This window comes from Bos grunniens, chromosome 29 (assembly GCF_055505025.1).
Source record: "Bos grunniens cultivar Pamir isolate PY7600 chromosome 29, Bosgru_T2T1.0, whole genome shotgun sequence".
Lineage (NCBI taxonomy): Eukaryota > Metazoa > Chordata > Mammalia > Artiodactyla > Bovidae > Bos > Bos grunniens.
Window position 1 is genome coordinate 21,580,201 of NC_141193.1, and position 11,286 is coordinate 21,591,486.

The 11,286-nt window shown below is 50.8% G+C and overlaps 1 long non-coding RNA gene across 1 annotated transcript; it reads right to left on the minus strand.

Annotated features, from left to right (window-relative positions):
* Positions 1–2,750: 2,750 nt before the first annotated feature.
* LOC147342241 (uncharacterized) lies at positions 2,751–6,619 on the minus strand. Its single transcript, XR_015157574.1, has 2 exons — positions 6,301–6,619; positions 2,751–6,033 (listed from the first exon to the last, which is right to left on the minus strand). It is a non-coding gene; the product is annotated as an uncharacterized LOC147342241 (long non-coding RNA).
* Between the last annotated feature and the right edge of the window lie 4,667 nt (positions 6,620–11,286).

The following is an 11,286-nucleotide window of genomic DNA, read 5'->3' on the forward strand; positions in this document are numbered from 1 at the left end:
CCCCTCTCCTCCACCCGCAGCTTCAGCCACATCCTCTTTGTGGCCCCCCACCCCTGCCCCCGTCCAGCAGGAGACTTGTCCCCAGGACCCCCTCACGGAGACCGGGAGACCCCTGGGTTCTCCTCTAGACACCGGGAAGCCAGCCCTGTGGTGGGGGAATGGACGGTGGGCTTTAACCTCTGAAAGTGTCCCCCTGCTCTCCTGGCAAACAATCTGAGTGCTCAGGTGCCTGCTGGGGTTAAGGTCTCCAGACCAGTCCCCTAACCTCCTTTCCAGTGGGGCTGCTCCCGTGAGTCCCCAACGCTACACTGTGTCCCCAGGCCCCACACATGGAGGGTCCCTTTTCTGCTGTGAAGGGGAGACGAGAAGGAAAGGGGAGGAGGAAGTCCTATGTGCCTGGTTCCTGGGGAGAACACCGGGCTCTGACTCCAAAGACTGGCTTGAAGACTAAAAGGACCAAGGGGCACGGCTGGCCGCAGCATCGGTCCCCAGGTGACCCTGTGCCGCGCCACAGCCTCCTCTGTGTGCCGCCTTCAGACACTGCTGGGGGAGGAGGGTTGACTGAAAACAGCATCGCACAACAGAAGAGGGAACCGCGGATCAGAGAGGCAAACAGTCAGCCCAGGACACACAGCAAATTGCCGGCGTTGCTGGGGTGGCCTTTCTTCTCCACGCCCACCTCTCCTGGCTGGGATACTGCCTGACGCCATCCGGGCCGACTGCCGAGTGCAGGCTGCTCCTGCCTCCCACCCGCAGTTTCTGCATTTATAAATGCCTGAGTCTAGCAAACTGTTTTTGGGCATCTTCTCTACCCCAGGCATGGGGCTGGTTTGAGAGCTGGATGTGGGTGGCACCTCCAGGGGGCCACCTGTCTGCTTCGGGACCACTGTTCTCCACGCTGCCTGTGTCTGTGTTGCCCATGAGCCAGGGCTGAAGGGAGGAGGGCACGGGCGTGGGTTGGGGGGGCTGGCCGTGGGGTGAGGAGGGTGGGTGGAGGGGCCTGGATTTAACGAGGTGACTGCCACTTGTAAATGCAACAGAAGGCAGTGCAGCTTGTGTGAACTCTGACCTCTCCTGTCCATCTCGCCTTTCACCAGGAGCTTTACGAGAGCGGCCCCTTCCTCAGAAGGGACCCACCGCAGCTTGGGGATGCTTGGTCTGAGAGGGTCAGGGAGGGTCGAGGTGAGAAGAAGGGCTGGGCCCAGGGCACAGGCTAGGGTTCACCCAGGCCCCTGCACCTCTGCCTCCCTAAGAGGAGCGCTGGAGAATGGAAGGTGGGTGGGGCGCCTGGATTTGAGGAGGAATGTGAAAGTCGCTCAGTCGTGCCTGACTCTTTGTGACCCCATGGATTATACAGTCCATGGAATTCTCCAGAGCAGAGTACTGGAGTGGGTAGCCGTTCCCTTCTCCAGGGGAATCTTTCCAACCCAGGGATCGAACCCAGGTCTTCTGCATTGCAGGTGGATTCTTTACCAGCTGAACCACCAGGGAAGCCCAAGAGTACTGGAGTGGGTAGCCTATCCCTTCTCCAGCGGGTCTTCCTGACCCAGGAATGGAACTGGGGTCTCCTGCGTTGCAGGAGGATACTTTACCAGCTGAGCTACCAGGGAAGCCCAGAGGCATAGATTACAAAACTGGAGACTTCTAAAAATGCAAACTCCCAAGCCCCAACCCTGGGGTTTCTGGTTCAGTAGGTTTGAGGTGGGGACTTCCCTGATGGCTCAATAGTAAAGAATCTACCTGCCTAACAGGAAGCGAGGGTTCTACCTCTAGGTTGGGATGATCCCCTGGAGGAAGAAATGGTAACCCACTCCAGTATTCTTGCCTGGGAAATCCCATAAACAGAGGAGTCTGGTGGGCTACAGTCCATGGGTTGCAAGAGTCAGACATGACTGAGTTACTAAATAACAGCCACAGCAGGTTTGAGGCGGAGCTTGGAATCTGTAGTTTTAAAATGCTCCCATGGTGATTCTTAAACACAGCCAACTTTAGCAACCACCATCGTGCACCACAGAGCAATGTGGCCTGGCCAGAATCATCCTCTCACCAGGCGAGCAAACTCCAGTTCTCAGGGATGGTCCCTGGCTCTGTTTACGGATGTCCCCATGCACCAGGTACTGTGCCTTGTTTCACAGCCATCACCCTGATGGGCCCTCCTCGTAATCCTGCAGGATAGATGGCATGATCTATATTTCAAAAATGGGATGGAGATTAAATATTAATAACTCACCCAAGAGGACACAGAACTGAGATTTGAAAACGATTCAACCTGTCTCCAAAAATTCTGCCGTTAAGTAGATACTATTCCATTGCCTTAATGGACCTGTTACTGAGTCCAAGCTCGCTCTGCTGTTGGGCAATGGCCCAACAGGCCTATGAATCCAACAGATGAGGTGTTGAGGCAAGGAAGAGACTTTATCTGGAAAGCCAGCTGACAGAGGAGATGGCAGACTAGAGCCTCAAGATAAACATCTTATCAGGGTCGGGATACCAGGTTCTTTTCTAGATCAGAGATGGCGGGAGGTGAGGAAGGCCGTTAATCTTGCAAACATCTCCTAGAATGAATGGCAAGCCTCCGGCAGGGGATGTGTTAATTTCTTCTTTCCTACCATCCACAGGTGGAAAGGGTTCTGAACAAAAAGGCACTTTAGTTTAACAGTCAGGCAAAGGGGCAGGGTTCTCTGAGGCAAGCCATTCTGTGTGATTATAATAAAAGCAACAAAAAGCAAGTCAAAGAAATAGTTCCAACATGGAGTCAGAATTGGCTTCTTCTCTGCAACAGACCTATGTAAAGGTCTCATTAACACTGAGATATCCAGAGTGTAGGAACCAAGAAATCACAGTCTTACTAGTTTCTAAATATAGTCCAGGGGCCAGCTTTGGATGCCATGACTTAACACAGCCCCACAGGGCAGAGACACAGGGCAGAGGTCCATGACTGCCTCCCCAGGGTTGAGCACAGGCGTGATGCATAGGATAAGCTTAATAAACGCTCATCCGACAGGTAGTAAATACTGTAAAAAAGAAATTGGAAAAAATCCCTTGATGCAAAGTGTAAGATGGCCCGTTCTACACTGGACGCTCCTTCATAAAACAAAAGAGGTTTTTGGTTTTTTTTTCTTTTGAGCAGAAGAAGTGGGTTTGGCTGAAAAGGACAGGCTTTGGGGAGGGTCCTGTGTCAGCCAGCGCTCCGGGGACAGAAGAAGGGCCCCTTCCCTCTGGCTTGCCACCCTCCTGCCTGCATCCCCCAGGGCAGGTTTCAGTGGGATCCACCACCCTCGGTGCTAATCTTCTGAAGAGGGTGTTATCCAGGGTTGTCCATGCCTAGAGGCCCGGCTCTGCAGGGCCCATGCCCAGGGCAATGTGTTGGCAGATTTAGCATAATTTTGCCAACACTTCATTCATTCAAAAATGACTTTTCAAAAAGAATCATTCCTGGAGCACCTCCTACTTCACATAGGTGCTAGCTTTGTTGTTGTTCAGATGCTTAGTTGTGTCTGACTCTTTCGACCCCATGGACTGCAGCACACCAGGCTTCCCTGTCCTTCACCACCTCCTGGAGCTTGCTGAAACTCACATCCGTTGAGTTGGGTGATGCCATCCAACCATCTCATCCTCTGACATCCCCTTCTCCTCCTGCCCTCAATCTTCCCCAGCATCAGGGTCTTTTCCAGAGAATTGGCTCTTTGCATGCTGATGCTTCAGCATCAGTCCTTCCAATGAATATTCAGGCCTGATTTCCTGGTTTTATCTCCTTACAGTCCAAGGGACTCTTAAGAGTGTTCTCAAACACCACAACTCAGAAGCATCAGTTCTTCAGTGTTCAGCCTTCTTTATGGTCCAACTCTAACATCCATGCATGACTACTGGAAGGAGCTAGCTACATGAAGTGGAGAGCATGTGGTGTGGGATGGTAGGAAGCAGAGAGGATGAGGAGCTGGTGAAGGGTAGAAATGAGATGTGAGGAGCTGGGGTTTTTCAGGGTGAGGAGGAGAAGGAAGGCTGCCCTGTCTGCAGATTTCACCACTGCTCTCAGAGATCTTAGGGAGCGGCCTGGGAAGGCTCCTCGCTGAGGGTAAATGATGTGGGAGGTGATGCTGGGGCACCTGAACCTTGAGGCTTGGCAACATCCCAGGTGTGGGGTCTTCACACAGGGCCAGGAAGGCCGTCCCAGCCATCCTGCCAAAGAGAAGGCTGGAGTCCCTTCTCCCTTTAGGCAAAAGTGTGTGTTAGTCATTCAATCATGTCCGATTCTTTGCAATCCCATGAACTGTAGCCCTTCAGGCTCCTCTGTCCATGGGGATTCTCCAGGCAAGAATACTGGAGTGGGTAGGCATTCCCTTCTCCAGGGGATCTTCCTGACCCAGGGATGGAACCCCAGTCTCCTGCATTGCAGGCAGATTCTTTACTGTCTGAGCCCCTAAGGGGCCAATTAAATGTCTTACCAACAGGGATACTTTTGAGAACAAAGCTGACACTCAACAATCACTCCTGGACACAAGCTTAAACCAAGACTGTCCGCAGGTGTCCAGAACTGTGGTTATCTGCTTGTGGGTCACCCCCACGAGTCGGGGGCCCTCAAAGCCAGGAGTCTGGGTTCCCAGTTAATGGTGAGAGCAAGTGACAGCAGCAGGAAGTGGGGCAGCCTCCTGTCTGGGTGTCTAAAGGGACAGCAGAGTCCCAGTGGGGAAGGTACTGGGCAGGGTCTTAGCAGGGATTCCAGGCTGTGGTCAGAGCCCTGCTCTGGGGGGAGCTGCAGGCAACCAGACTCCACACCACAGTGAGAACAATAGAGCCGAAGCAGAATGGGCTGGGATTTGGAGCGGGGCCGTTGGATAGGGCCGGGCGAAGCCACTCTCCTCCCATGACTGGGGGACAGGGGCCCAAGGGAAGAGGTGTAAAAGAGGCTTCAAGGGGCTTCACAGGACACACTTTCCCACCCTCCCACCTCCATCCAGCCTGAGGCCAGAGACTCCTATTTGTCACCTGGACCCTTGGAAGAATCGTTTGAAAGCTATTGGCCTTCTAAGAAATTGCACAAATGCTCTCCCACGTACTATTTTTGCACTTCCAGGGGATTCATGCACCCTAAGAATCTTTATCCTAGGAAATGATGCATTCCCTGAGCCTAGATTCTTGACCCATAGAAACTATGAGATAATAAATGTATGTTGCTTTAACCACCAAGGTTGTAGTAATTACACAGCAATGAACAACTAACACATCTCTCATTAGCTTTTTCTGATGCTGTATCACTCTATCACAAAGGATGTTCTTCCCAGATTATGGGACATGCTCCCAGACGCTGTCACACCATCTGTACTGGCTGTCTGTTATATTTACAGAAGTAAATTTCTTGGCCTGGCAACCCCTCTCTGAGGAAATCTTGTCCTGGCTGAGCTACCCAGCTAGAAAATGTGGCCACCTAGACAGCCCCAGTCTAGGGGATACCACCTGGGAATTGACAATTGACAATCAGGATATAGTAAAAGCAAGAGAGAACTCGAATCCCACAATTTCCTCTGCCCTTACTCACAGTAGGGGCTGTTTCACAGTCTTTGCTAGCCCCTTGCCTCCAGCATGTTTATCTGTAGTTAGTAGTTACTCTGGAGAAGGAAGTGGCAACCCACTCCAATGTTCTTGCCTGGAGAATCCCAGGGATGGCGGAGCCTGGTGGGCTGCCGTCTCTGGGTCACACAGAGTCGGACACGACTGAAGCGACTTAGCAGCAGCAGCAGCAGCAGTAGTTACTCAGTACATGTTTGCCAATTCATTTGATCCAGTCACTCCTGAAGTTAAAACTGGGGCTGATGAAGAAGTGCCAGGCCCCATCAAGGGCACCTATTACTTAAATTTCAGGACAGTCCACCTGGCCCAAAAGGTAGGGGCAGTCAATGTCAGGCCTTTGAAGAGGACTTGTGGTGCGGAGAGTGTAGCGAGAGATAATGACCCAAGTTGACATCTGGATCTGTAAGGAAAACATCAGCCTTTTCAGTCTAAGGCTTTCATCAGTCTTCACCTTGACCTGGAGGCCTGGGGAAAGAGCAGAATGGTTTCAATGAGACATCGCACTAATTTCCCCGGGTTCTCCTCTCTTTTAGGAAGGAGAGGAGCAGAAATTGAAGGAGAGGATTAGAGATTTCAGGTGTTGGGCTCTGAGATTCCAGTTATATTGATAAGCTTTTCCATTTCCTTCCTCAGAAATTAGAATTAGATGGAAGAAGGCTTTGAAGTCCAGAAGCCCAACCATCTCATTGCGTAGGTAAAGAAACCAAAGCCCAGAGAGGCAGACAGACTTACCCAGAGTCACACAGCCAGTGGGTTGCAAGGCTGATCTGGAGCCCCGTGCCCTCTCTGGATCACTCCCTGCCTCTCCACCCCTTGGATGGGGACAATTTATGGACATGGGAGCCAGGACATTTTATGTGGGTGCGACCACAGCCAGGGACTTCCCACACTCTGGGGGGAAGCCTGCCGAGAACAAACGTGGGAGGGCCTGGGCCACGGCCCATCTCCCTGCCCTCCCTGGAGGCGCTGAGAGTTGGGAGTTCGGCAGCAGAGCGAGGCATGTTGTTCGAATTTTCTTGGCTGGGCGGTCCTGGCAACAGCTCTTCATTTCCTGTAAGGGAAGGCCTTTTAAACTCCGAGTTCAACCTCTCTTAAGATGGGGTGGGGTTGGGGCAGAAAAACAAAATCCTCAAAAGCAGAGCCTCTTCGCTCTGACCTGGGGTGCTCTGGTGGGCTGGTGGAGCCAGCAGTTGAGAGCAAGGGCCCTGTCCTGTGCCTGCGGGCTCTGGGCAGAGATTGGAAAGGCGGAAGGAGCAGAGCAGAGAGAGGGCCACTCCTCCAAGGCGTCCACCCAGCTTGCGCTCATGGTAATGAGCCTGGGTCTCTCCTCTTCCATTTAAGACTTGTTGCTGTTTAGTTGCTCAGCTGTGTCCGACTCTTTGCAACCCCATGGTTGCAAAGAGTTACAGGACTGTAACCTACCAGGCTCCTCTGAAAAATCCATGGGATTTTTCAGGCAAGACTACTGGAGTGGGTTGCCATTTCCTTCTCCAGGGGATCTTCCCAACCCAGGGATCAAACCTGAGTCTCCTGCATTAGCAGGCAGATGATTCTTTACCACTGAGCCACCAGGGAAGCCCCCATTTAAGACTAGCTAGAGGTTAAAAATTGTTTTTCCCGCCCCACCCATGCCCCATGTTGGATCTCATTTCAGATCAGATCTGGGAACCTCTTTGATCCCCCAAGTCTGAATCAGGTTCCCTCCTAGGTCCGTACAACCATAGTGCCCTGGGTTGCCCCCCTGCCTAGCCTTTCATTGACTGCAGTTGCCAGCTTGCCTGTCTGCCTCCATCCACTGCCCAAGCTCTGATGGGGAGACACCCCTGTAAGTGAGTGAAAACGATGGGATGAGGGAAGGAGCACCCAATTCCCTCATCTGGTCCCATGAGGCCTCTGAGCTGCTATGCCCAGAGATGGCAAGGACACCAGGCCTCTTTTTCTCCAGCAGGCCACTCCTGGGAGGAAGTCTGACCTTGGGCCAGGCAGGTCCCATCCAGCAAGGGTCAGGGTATGAGCCACTAACCCCCTGGCATTGCCAGTAGCTGGGAGACTTTTTGGTTGCCATGGTAACACTCTGCACATTACCTGACAGTTAAGAGGCATTCCACAATGATTCCAAGGGATAAATGAAACATAGCTTTTCATAGCCTTTTCTTTTATGGCTAAAAATGCCAGATCCTTCAAACATCACTCACGTGACATGATTTTTGCTTCCTGTCTTATCCTCTACTTTCAGTCAATCCCTCTTAAGTTTTGACACCCAGAATTCACAGCAGTTCTCCAGGGTGGTTTGACCCACGAAGCTGAGCTGTGTTGTTACTTTGCCAAGTATGGATACTGCTTTTCTAGAAGGCAGTCTGAGGTTTTTAGCAGATGCAGAGACCTTGGCCTCCTGTAGTGTGTATAACAAACCCAAATTCAGAGGTTTTTCTTGCCAAGTATGTTCTATTGGTTTCCCTATCTCACCCTTATAAATGTGTGGGTGGGTGGGTGGGTGGGTGTGTATGAGAAAGAGAGATTGAAATGTAAGTGTAGGACCTTGCATTTATTCCTTTTTTTTTTTTTTAATATTTATTTACTTGGCTTCGTCAGGTTTTATTGCAGCATGCAAACTGTTAGGTGCGGCATGTGGGATCTAGTTCCCTGACCAGGGATTGAACCCAGGCCCCCTGCATTGGGAGCATGAAGTCTTAGCCACTGTACCGCCAGGGAAGTCCCAGGACCTTGCATTTATTTATTCCTATTATTGTATCTTGCCCAATTTGTGCTACTGAGATCTGGGTTTGTTTTTTTTTTTTTTTGACCAAGAAATTTTCCTTTGCACTCAGACTCATACCTGTCTCTGACCTTCTCTCTAAAATTGCCAGTATGTACCGTGTGCTCAGCATGTGACAGGTCACTTTGCTGTTGGTGTTCAGCCACTCTGTTGTGTTGGACTCTTTGCAACCCCATGGACTGCAGCATGCCAGGCCTCCCTGTCCTTCACTATCTCCCAGAGTTTGCCCAAGTTCACGTCCATTGAGTCGGTGATGCCATCCAACCATCTTATCCTATGCTGCCCTCTTCTCCTTTGCCTTCAATCTTTCTCATCATCAGGGTTGTATATGAGGATCACTTTATGTGGATTTTTTTTTATTCCCTCTTTAGTCCTCACAGCAACCTATGATGTAGGTATGTCAATTGGCCACATTTTATAGATAAACAGGATTTCCCCAAGGTTACAAGAGTTAAATTGTGGAGCAGGACTGTGAACCCATCTATCTGACTCCAGCCCTTGCTGTTAACTGCAACAGTATACAATCCCCACGTTTTCATCCAAATCATTCACTAAAATGATGGGAAGGAAAGACTCAGGGGCAATACTGCCGAGGGGATAAACGTGGAGAAGCCTGGAAGCAGGGAATGACTTGTGTCAGGATGAAGGTTCCAATACGCTAGAATGTGAAGGGAGTGACATCGTCTGTTTCGCACCATACAAACCCATTTGCAAAGGATCCAGGAACCTCACGGGAAAGAACTCAGATAGCTACACAGATGTCCAGATCCTTCTAAATATCTGTAAATGCAGGGAGGCAAAACGAGACCAAAGGAAATCAGAGCCTCAAGTGTTGACCAGAGCCTTTGCCTCTGCAGTCCCTTCAGCTGAACACCTGTTAACACTCCCCCAGCCCCAAATCCCTTTGCCGAGCAAACTCCTACTGATCCTTCAGTCTCAGCTTAAACATCGCTCTTTCTAGAAAGCCTCCCCTGCTTCCCCAGACCATTTGGTCCAGCTGGTATAAGTTCCTAGAGCACCTTGCCCATCTCCTAAATGCTCAGTCCCCTTGGAGTAGCTCATTCCTTGTCTGGCCTCTGCTGGACTATGAGTTCCACAAAGGCAGGGCCCTTACCTGACTTTTTCTCTACTCTGACCCAGCTCCCAACCTGGCCCAGGGGAGACTCCTCTTAGAAAATCAACAAATAGATTTTGAAAACAGTAGGTGGGGACTTCCCTGGCAGTCCAGTGGTTAAGAGTCCTCACTTCCACTGCAGGGGGCACAGGTTCAATCCCTGGTCAGGGAACTAAGATCCCACATGCCATGTGGTGAAGCCAAAAAATATATAAATTTAAAAAATAAAATAAAATGGTAGGGACCCGAACCTATGCTTCTAACACACACACACACACACACACACACACACACACAGTAGGTGGAGGAAGGAGGGCAGCAGCTGCCATGTCTTTCCTGTACAACCCCAGCCCCAGTCACTCATCTTTCCCAGCCTCTCCTTGCCTTTCCTTGGGTTTTGCTTGATGTTTGCTTGAACTGGTTTCACCATCACCTGATGTTAATGGGAAATGAGAACCCACAGAGATCAGGTCATCCCCTGTCTGGGAACAGCACTGCCCAGGTAATGCAGCTGGGCTTTCCTTCTGTGGCAGGATATTGAGGCTTTCTGCCTCAAGCTTGCCAGCTTGGTTTGTCTGTGGCTTTGAGATATTTTTTTTTTGTCCCCCAATGCAAGAAAGTCAGTATTGGGAAGGTTTTTTAAAATGCCCTTCAGGGACTTCTCTGGTGGCCCAGGGGATAAAACTCCAAGCTCCTATACAAGGACCTGGGTTTGATCCCTGGTTAGGGAGCTGGATCCCACATACTGCAACCAGAAGATTGTGCATGCTGCAACTAAAATAAAAAATAAAATTAAAAAGGATCCTGTGTGTAACAACTAAAGATCCCACAGACCACAATGAAGATCAGAGATCCTGCATGTAGCAACAAAGACCCAATGCTGCCAAAGAAATAAACAAATATTAAAAAGTGACATATCACAGCCATCCACCAATGACGCTGAAAGTGAGCCTGAGCCTTGGGGAATCGGGGATTTCACTGCACTGACAACACGGTATTCTGGGAGTTACCACCTGGACTCTGTCCCTGCATGTGGTCCTGTGCTGGTCACAGTGCCAGGACAAGGCCAGGCCTCCCAGGCCCTCCTTGCATCCCACGGGAGCAGTGCCAAGTCCTCAGAACTAAGGAGAATAAAAGAAGTCAGCGAATGACTGTACTCAACACAGAATGTGAAGATTTCTGGCACCCTTACACTTGTATTCAATTTTAGCCAATTAGTGTTGACTATTTGCTATGTGACAGACATGATATTGTATGTCATCTCATTTATCCTTACACCTCCGTCCTGGATAGAGTAAGGATCACTGTCTCCATCTTGCAATTGACAAAACTGAAGGTCAAGGAAGTTACAGGAACTGACTTTGGGGCCTCCCATCTTTGCTGGGGCCTGAGACCCCTCAGTCCATTCTGAAGGAGATCAGCCCTGGAATTTCTTTGAGGGAATGATGCTAAAGCTGAAACTCCAGTACTTTGGCCACCTCATGCAAAGAGTTGACTCACTGGAAAAGACTCTGATGCTGGGAGGGATTGGGGGCAGGAGGAGAAGGGGACAACAGAGGATGAGATGGCTGGATGGCATCACTGACTCGATGGACGTGAGTCTGGGTGAACTCCGGGAGTTGGTGATGGACAGGGAGGCCTGGTGTGCTGCGATTCATGGGGTCGCAAAGAGTCGGACACGACTGAGCGACTGAACTGAACTGGACTGAACTGAGACCCCTCTGTTGTACCCCAGTGCTAGTTAGCTCCAGGAGGGCAATCCCTTCCGCCCTGGCTTTGGGACCACCGGGTGTGGAGTTGCTTTTGACCAGGGTCTCATGTAGAAGCA